At 37.2% G+C, this 9831-nt stretch overlaps 1 pseudogene; it reads left to right on the top strand.

Annotated features, from left to right (window-relative positions):
- Positions 1–2216: 2216 nt before the first annotated feature.
- On the top strand, positions 2217–4509 carry LOC116906218 (annotated as a pseudogene).
- Positions 4510–9831: the final 5322 nt, after the last annotated feature.

Below are 9831 nucleotides of genomic sequence, written 5' to 3'. Positions count from 1 at the left end.
TGCAATTGTTCCTTTTCCATGACCTTAAAAAACTGTTGTTCGACTATTACGGTTTTTGAACTGCAATTGTTCTCTCACATTTCCTACATCAAAGCCGCTACAGAAAATATGCTAACCTAACTTCACTAACAATATAGTTTCCCAAATCCTTTCTATTTTTGGAGGTTATTACTGATAATCCACACATCTAATTTCTTTCCAAGTGTGGTGATTGAATCCAACAGCCATGCCTGAAAAAGATGAAGAACAAGTACTATGAATGCCAATGACACTGTCTAGAGAAGGGCTGGAAACCCCCTCAGAGTTTTCATAAGATTCATAGATTAACAGAGATATATAATGGCAACAAGCAGAGGAAATCTCTGCAATTTCAATGGGCTCTTGCGCTCTGAGTGAGCCATGCCAACTAAGGTTGTGTTCACCAGTGTGGTGTCTGAGTTCTAAAGCTGTTTGTTCATACAGGGCATTTGATGTGTGTGTGCCTGTGTGAGTGTGAGTGGTGTGTGTGTGTGTGTGTGTGTGTGTGCGTGTGCGTGTGCGTGTGCGTGTGCGTGTGTACATGTGTATCTGTTGGATTCCCTCTGAGATTCCTGGGTCTTAGCTGAAGGCTTATCATCAAGTCGATTCCTTTTCACAAGTATGTTGATAAAATACCTGTATGCTCCTGTTTTTCATTTACGTTTTGCATTTAAAATGTAGCAATTTTCAGCTTCAGTGCTGCTTTCTGACTTCACATCCCTCTGCTTTCTTTCTTTTTTTCCTCCTTCATTCTTTTCTTTATTTTCCTTCTATCCTTTTCTTTTAAAACTCCCTCTTGAACTACCTTGACTTTTCTAGTTGTCATAAGAGATGACCTGGGGTTAATGCTGAGCAAAGATCCCCTATGTAGTAGGAATCTTCTTTACTATTCCCTTGGACTTCCTTTCCCAGCAGGGATTGTTTCTGTAAAGATCAATTGCTTTATGCAGTTTCTGCCATGATACTGAGTTTCTGAATTTTATGAATGGAAGCTTCCTAATTTCACTGTTCCTCCTTACCTTCTGTCCTGTGTAGAAGTTTGATGAGTTGATGCCCAATTAGATCTGTTTTGCTCATCATGCAGAAGAGTGAGACCAACATTTTTTTTTCTGGTAACACCCCGAATCTAAGCTGATTTATCCACAATGCTGGAAACGGAGCAAACTCAATTTTGAACTAGCACATTAACAGGTAAGCCCATTCTGTTTAAACTGTACTGTCAGCATATCAGTTACCATTAAAGCAATGAAGTCTGGACACAGAGAAATTTTTGTGACTCATGATGAATTGTGTGAAATCGAAAGTCAAACACAACTATATCCTGTATGCCAACTTTCATAACTTCTTGCAAGTGAACACCAAACTTGGGGAAACCAATTAATATTGGGACTGATGTTTATGTTAATGCATGAAAGAAGTAGATTAGAAAAGAAAATTCAAGGAGATGTTAGCTGGGAGTGAAGCCATTCTTCTGAAATACCTGCGCTAACGCACAAGGGGGACATGTAGGAGACAAATGCTAAGTGACAGACTGAAGTTCAGCTCATCAGTCTCTCCTTGTTTCTAGTGAACAAACAAGTGAATGAGCAGGGAAAAAGGAACCAACATTAATCATAATACAAGATACCCACACTCTTGCATACACATGGATCTGGAGAAGATTCTACAGATACTTTGCTGAACTCAGGACTGCAGTCATGTCACAAGATTTTAACACAGAGATAGGATTCCCAACCTTAAATGTTAAAAGCACACATGGCTATATCTGATTCAGAATGTGTTAAATCCATCATGGTTTAAGTCCACATAGTAGGGATAGCTCATACAGAAAACAGCTCTAGACCAGGTAAGAAAACAATGTACATTGCCATCTATAGTTCTGGCAATGTGAAAGTAACACTAAAATGAATTTTTATTTCAAATACAAATTAAATAAATAATGTTTATTAAAAATCTCCATATGATAAAAATTCCAATCACTCTCATTACTTTCAGAACCCATGATTACATTTAAACACCTTCTAGGGTTTGTCATCTCTAGGCTGGCTCAGTAGAGCTTGCTGTATATCAAGGACACATGCAAATAAGCCCTCTCTCTTCTCATAAAAACGAGCCTGGAACTAATCCTGAATCTGAAGAAAAGAGGACCATCCCAGGGTTCTCATTCATTGATCAACACTGAATGCATATCCCTTACCATGGGTTTCGGGATGATCCTTTTTCTTGCTCTTTTAAAAGGTAATTCAAAAAGAAAAGATATTGAGTGTGCTTGTGGTCATGAACAAGATAGATAGTTAACTTGTATGGCAGTTTGCTGACAGGATTCATTGTTTTTAGGTGTCCAGTGTGAGGTGAAGCTTGTCGAGTCTGGAGGTGGCTTGGTGCAGCCTGGAGGATCCTTGAGACTCTCTTGTGCAACCTCTGGATTCAGTTTTAGTAGCTACTGGATGAGCTGGTTCCGGCAGGCTCCAGAGAAGAGGCTAGAATGGATCGGAGAAATTAGTCACACCAGCAATACAATAAGCTACACACCATCTTTGAAGGATAAATTCACCATCTCCAGAGACAATCCCCCAAAACACTCTGTACCTGCAAATGAGCAACCTGAGACCTGAGGACACAGCAATTTATTACTGTGCAAGAGACACAGTGAGGACATCACAGTATGTACACAGACATTAACCTCGGTGTGAGGCCCCTCACAACCACTAGGGGGTGTTGAAAAACACACACAGGACACATGATCACGCCAGGAAATAATGAAGACATAGAAAAGCATTCTTCCCATGAATCTGGGCTGGCCTTTCTCTTAGTTTCTAGAAATTCTTTCTAAATGAATGCCTAAACATATCCATTGTCCTCAAAACATAACATATTTTGCTTGTATTATTTTAAAACTAGAAGGCACAATCTTCCACAAACAAAATGCATGACAGCTATGAGATCATAAAGGACACTGTCTCAATCAAAAGATCAGGAAGATTATGGGCACTCCTGTGTCTGTTTTTTTTTATACTCTAGGCAAAGCCTTTGTAAGATTTCTTGATTAGAAAAGCATGTATGTCTGATGAAAACAAAGAGGAAGGTTGAGATAATTAGAACATAAAGCTAGCAGGTCACAAACCTCTCCTTTTCTGGAGGACTGTGCACATTATGTATAGATATAACATAGTAGTGTTTTTAGCTAATTCAGTTTATTATTCTATCAACTTTATCATCATTTCACCAAGGGATTTTGTACAAATTGAAACCTTCAGAAAACCCTGCTTCTATGTAGTCTAATATTTCAAAATCATATTGTTTTCTATGAGACCAGAAGATAAAATTGCATTCCTAGTTTCTCCAAAGCTTTAATCAAGAAAGGGTGTTGGAGTTTTTTTAAGACCTTTCCTTATTCTAATGAGATAATCCTCTGATTTCTTTCTTTCTCTGGTTGATTGCAATTATCAGTGTGTTATGTTAAAACACTGTTGAATTTCTGGGTGAAGCCTTTTAGTTCATGGTGGATGACCATCTTGGTGGGTTTCTGGGTTAGGTTTTTCTAGCAAAATATTGAAAATTTTTGCACCTGTATTATTAGGGGAAATTGACCTTTAACTTTCTTTTTAGTTATCAAGGTAACAGATAATATTGGGCCTCACAACAATGATTAGGCAAAGATTTTTTTTTCAGTAACTACTTTGCAGAGTATTTTGAGGAATGTTAATATTGATTATTTAATTGAGCACAAATTCTATACTGACTTTCTCTAACCCTAAATTATCTTTTATTTTGTGGTTGATGAAGCCTTTTAATTATTGTTTATGTTTCAGTAGATGCTGTAAGTTGATTTATATTATATACATGATCAGGACTTAACTTTGTCAGGACATATATATCAAAATTTTATACATATTTTAGGTTTTCAAGTTGCTTGGAATACTGTTTCCAAAAATATATCCTTACAATTGTACGGATTTCCTCTGCGTCCGTTGTGATGTCCCATTTTTATATTTAATTTTGCTAAATTCAAACTTACTATTCTATTTTTTAATTAATTTAACTAAGTGCTCATCAATCTTATTAATTTTATCAAAGAACCATCTCTTCCTTAAACAGTTTCTTTATATCATTGATTTCGTGTGCTTTTATTTTGTGGATTTCAGCATTGAGGTTAATTATTTCTTGTCATTTAACCTGTTGGGTTTTATTTTTATTTTTGATATAAAGTTTACAGGTTCACCAATAAGTTGCTAATGTGTGAGATGTATAATTGTGTTTGTGGGGGGTACTTAGTACTATAAACTTACCTCTTACATCAGCCTTCATTATGTCCCATACATAGATCTGTTTTGCTTTCGTTTTCAATAAATTATTAAAAGATTTTTAATCTCTAATTTATATCTTTTGTTTTCCATGTGAGTGCTGCAGTTTCCATAAGTTTGTATACTTCTGTTATTGTTGTCTGGCAGTACAGACATAGAAGAAGAAGACTGGATTAAGGCTTTATGAACGTGAAGTTTATTGAGCTACACAGACCTGTCTGTGGGAACACAATTTGTGGGTTCACTTCTAAAGAGGCAAACAACACACATTTAACAATTTCCATTTACACAAAGGCATGACTGTTAGCAAGAATAACAAGATATGATTGTTTTCCAAAACTGGGACACAATTTTTTGCCTTGGTATCACTATATGGTCAGAGAGGAAAGCAAAATGCCTTGCATTTACAGAACTAGAACAATGGCATTTGAGTTATGATTCCTTAAGTACTATGCATGTCTAAGGCACAGGAATTTGTTAATTTTTTCACCTCATTCCCTGCTTGTCTTGGGCAACTTGTCTTGGGCTAGTACATCTGAGCTATCATTCCTTTTCTATTTTTTAATTTTTTTCACTACTGGTATTTATACATGAACATTCTGTTGCATAAAAAAGAAAGAAACAAGAAAGTAAACATCTAAGTTACACACATAAAATTTGGTATCCATAAAGTAATTTCTTTAAACAGACATTAGCCTCTATCATGAATAGTTCTGAATACTTTAAAAAATATCCTGGTCTTTGTGATATAAGAAAAGGTCTGAATATATCATGGACTCTGGTATGTCAATAGGAGCAATTAGTAGCCACTTGTCCTTTCTTCAAGAGGAAGAGGTGAATCCTTCTGATAGTGGTGAACTAAATTACTTTGAACCTACTATATCAGTGTTTTAGGAAAAAAAATTGTCTACTCCTTTTTTGTAATGGCTTTTCATCTGTAAAGAGAATATTGCTGCTAGGGCCCAGAAGGTTGAAATTTTGGTTAAAGGAAAAGAGAAGATTCAGGAAACAGAAGGGTGTAACAACATTCATTAAAATCATCTGATAACTGATCAATCTCAAATCTAGGGGCAAACACATCAGCTTGGCTGGTTTATATCAGTATTTATCAAGGCCAGGGCAATATCGATTTGTAGGACCATCTAATATTGGTGTGGTATAAATCACATTCAAGCACTTTATAGTCTATAGTTTATTCTGTCTAACAGGATGGTGTCTGTCAGCCAAGAGGAGGTATTTGGGGAAAAATGAGAAAGAGACACAAGGCAAAGTTAAGGAGCACATAAAAACAAATAAAAAACCCATATTTGAAACATGCAGACTTCTTGCATTCTAGTAAGACCAGGAGAAGGTAAAAGGTCCACATTCAGGGATAGATAGTAGGAAAGGAAGCTTAAATTGTTGACTTACCTGATAGTCTTTATCTAGAGTTTTATCTTTAACAGCTGAACCCAAGGAATGACGTTCCAAAACTCATATGAATTTCAAAATATTACAAAAAGATCAAACTTTTAAATATAACATGAGTGTTGTATATTGTCTGCATGGAAATATTAATTGTAGGCAAACTACTTGAAAAGTGTCTGTAAACAGCTAACATGGACTCATGGTCAAGAACCATAGCAAAAGTATGGGCCACTAACAATGATTCTGGGACAAAAGCATGAATATTCTTCCTCTGTCCAAGGGGTTTTATATGCATATAGGTCAGACAGAGATCTTATCAGCCTGATGGAAAATATTCTTAAGTTTAGACTTAAAAGACAACCAAAGGAAATTTAAAAATTTGAGTCTGTGGACATAATAGTAACTAGTTCTTCACCAAGACTGAATTAATAGTTAATCATAACAGATTAACATGCTAAAACTTTTGGGTTCTTAACATTATAGATTATTGAGACATGGGTAGTTGGTTACACAGAGCATTCATTATAAAGAAAATTCCTTTAAATAAATGAATAGTAAAGTGTAAATCTTTGGTTATTAATAGCAGCATGATAACTTGAGGTTTGTTTGTTTGTTTGCATGTTTTTGCATTTGTTTTGACATTGAAATCTGTTTATCCTTTTAATGTGAAGCATGACCGCAAAATAAGAAATTCTGTGAGCTTGCCTTTCTCAATGGAAGACCTAGTAGTTCTACCAACTTATGAATTGGACTGATCAGGTAGCTTTGTGCTTAAAGAGCAACAGTTAACCATCAACAATGTCAGAGGTTGGAGAAGGATAAATTAAAGCATGAAAAATTGTATCTCAGATATTCTGAGCTTTTGAGCTAGTATCCACTTATCAGTGAGTACATACCCTATGTGTTGTTTGTGATAGGGTTACCTCACTCAAGATGATATTTTCTAGTTCCACACATTTTCCTAAGAATTTCATGAAGTCATGGATTTTAATAGTTGAGTTCCATTGTGTAATTGATCCTGTTTTCTGTATCCATTCCTCTGTTCAATGGTATCTGTGTTCTTTCCATCTTCCGGGTATTATGAACATAGGGTAGCATGTGTCTTTGTTATGTGTTGGAGCATCTTTTGTGTATATGCCCAGGAGTGGTATAGCTGGGTCCTCGGGTAATACTATGACAAATTTCCTGAGGAACCACCAGATTGATTTAATGAGTGGTTGTACCAACTTGCAATCCAAACAACTATGGAGGAGTTTTCTTTGTTCTCTACATCCTCACCACCATCTCTTGTCACCTGAGGTTTTGAATCAGCTGAGGAGTCTTTGTTTAGCTCTCTACCCCATTTTAGTAAGGTTATTTGATTCTATGTAGTATAATTTCTTGGGTTCTTTGTACATTTTGGGTATTAGCCTTCTATCAGATGTAGGATTGGTAAAGATCTTTTCCCAATTTTTTGGTTGATGTTTTGTTTATTGACAGTGTCCTTTGCCTTACAGAAGCTTTGCAGTTTTATGAGGTCCCATTTGTTAATACTTGATCTTAGAGCATAATCCTTTGTTTTCTATCTCCAGTGTTATCTCTGTTTGTGATTCCTTTATTGTTTCTATTTCCATTTTTAGATACTGGACAGTTTTGTTCAATTCCTTCACCTGTTAGGTTGTGTTATCTTTTACCGTTTTAAGGGATTTTTATGTTTCCTCTTTAAGTGGTTGTACCTGTTTAGCTGTGTTGTTCTGCATTTCTTTAAGAGAGTTATATACGTACTTCTTAAAGTCTTCTAACATCATTATACATTGTGGTTATTAAATCAAAATCTCGGTTTTCTGATGTCTTGAGGTATTTATGGCTTGCTGTGTTGGGGTTACTGGATTCTGATGATGCCAAGTTTCCTTTGCTCCAGTTGCTTAGGTTCTTGCACATTCCTATGGTCATCTCCTTATCTCTTGTTTTAGTTGGACTTGTTATATCTGACAGTGAATTGGCCCTATTCTAAACTTTTGTATTAACACTCCTGAAAACTGACTTTCTCCCTGAAGAATCTTGGTACAGAAACTTCTGACACATTGTCAGCCTCGCACATAGGTTGAAACTAGAAGTATCCTGTCCCAAACTCCTTTTTGGTTCCTGTATCCAAAGGGATCCAGGTGGGTTCCTCTTGTGCCAGGAATGTTAGCAGAAGTGGTGGTCTCACATGTGTTATCAGGATTTTCTTCACTTTTGAGAGTGCAGCTCTCTCCCCACAGGATCTGGGTACAGAGAGCTATTTCACAGGGTCAGCTCTGGGCTCAGTTGGAAAACAGAAGCTAGTAGAATACTGATAGGTCTGCATTTAGATGTTACTTTACTTTTTCCCTTACGACTTTTAATATTCTTTCTTTGTTTTGTGTATTTGTTATTTTGATTATTATTTCAGGGAAGGAGTTTGTTTTCTGATCCAGTCTATTCGGGGCTCTGTAGTCTTCTCATACGTTTATGGGCATCTATTTCTTTCGATTAGAGAAGTTTTCCTTTATAATTTTGTTGAAGAAATGTACTGGCCTTATATTTGGGAGTCTTCACTCTCTTCTACACCTACTAACCTGCTCATTGTGTCCTGGATTTCCTGGATGCTTTGGGATAGGTGATTTTTTTTCTCCATCTTTATTAAATTGGGTATTTCTTATTTACGTTTCAATTTTTATTACTTTCCCAGATATCAGTCCAACATTCCCCGAACCCCTCCCTGTCCCCTTCTATATGGGTGGTCCCCTTCCCATCCTCCTCCAATTACCACCTGCCCCCAACAGTCCCGTTCACTGAGGGTTCAGTCTTGGCAGGACCAAGGGCTTCCCCTTCCATTGGTGCTCTTACTAGGCTATTCATTGTTACTTATTCAGTGAGAGCACAGGTTCCGACTATGTATAGTCTTTGGGTACTGGATTAGTCCCTGGAAGCTCCGGTTGGTTGGCATTGTTGTTCATATGGGAAATCAAGCCCCTTCAAGAGCTTTCTGTATGTTCTCTGATTCCTTCAGTGGGGGTCCAGTTCTCAGTTCAGAGGTTTGCTGCTGGCATTCACATATGTATTTGTGTACTCTGGCTGTGTCTCACAGGAGAGATCTACATATGGTTCCTGTCAGCCTGCACTTCTTTGGTTCATCCACCTTATCTAGTTTGGTGGCTGTATATGTATGGTACACATGTGGGGCAGGCTCTGAATGGGCGTTCCTTCACCCTCTGTTTTTTTTTTTAAAGGTATATTTATTTATTATATATAACCACACTGTAACCATCCTCAGACACCCCAGAGGAGGTCATCAGATACCATTACAAATGGTTGTGAGCTACCATGTGGTTACTGAGAATTGAACTCAAGGCCTCTGGAAGAGCAGTCAGTGCTCTTAACCAGTGAGCCCTCTCTCCAGCCCTCAATCTCTGTTCTAAACTTTGCCTCCCTATTTCCTCCCAAGGGTATCCTTGTTCCCCTTTTAAAGAAGCAGTGAAGCATTTGCATTTTAGTCATTCTTCTTGAGTTTCGTGTGTTCTGTGCTTCTAAGGTAATCTGAGCATTTGGGCTAATTTCCACTTATCAATGAGTGCATACATTGTGTGTTTTTCTGTGATTAGGGTACCTCACTCAGGATGATATTTTCCAATTCCATCCATTTGCCTATGAATTTCAGAAAGTGTTTGCTTTTGATAATGGTGTAGTATTCCATTGCTTAGATGTACCACATTTCTGTATCCATAACTCTGTTGAAGGGCATCTGGGTTCTTTCCAGCTTCTGGCTAATATAAATAAGGCTCCTATGAACATAGTGGAGCATCTGTCTTGGTTATTTGTTGGATCCTTTTTTTGGGTATATGCCCAAGAGAGGTATAGCTGGGTCCCCAGGTAGTACACTGACCAATTTTCTGAAGAACCTCCAGATTGATTTCAGAACGGTTGTACAAGTCTGCAGCCCCACCAACAATGGAGGAGTGTTCCTCTTTCTCCACATCCTTGGCAGCATCTGTTGATGCCAGAGTTTTTGATTTCAGCCATCCTGACAGGTGTGAGGTAGAATTTCATGGTTGTTTTGATTTGCATTTCCCTTATGACTAAATATATTGAACATTTCTTT

This window comes from Rattus rattus, chromosome 7 (assembly GCF_011064425.1).
Source record: "Rattus rattus isolate New Zealand chromosome 7, Rrattus_CSIRO_v1, whole genome shotgun sequence".
Classification (NCBI taxonomy): Eukaryota; Metazoa; Chordata; class Mammalia; order Rodentia; family Muridae; genus Rattus; species Rattus rattus.
The sequence above is the reverse complement of the archived record's forward strand: the minus strand, read 5'-3'. Positions and strand labels throughout refer to the sequence as shown.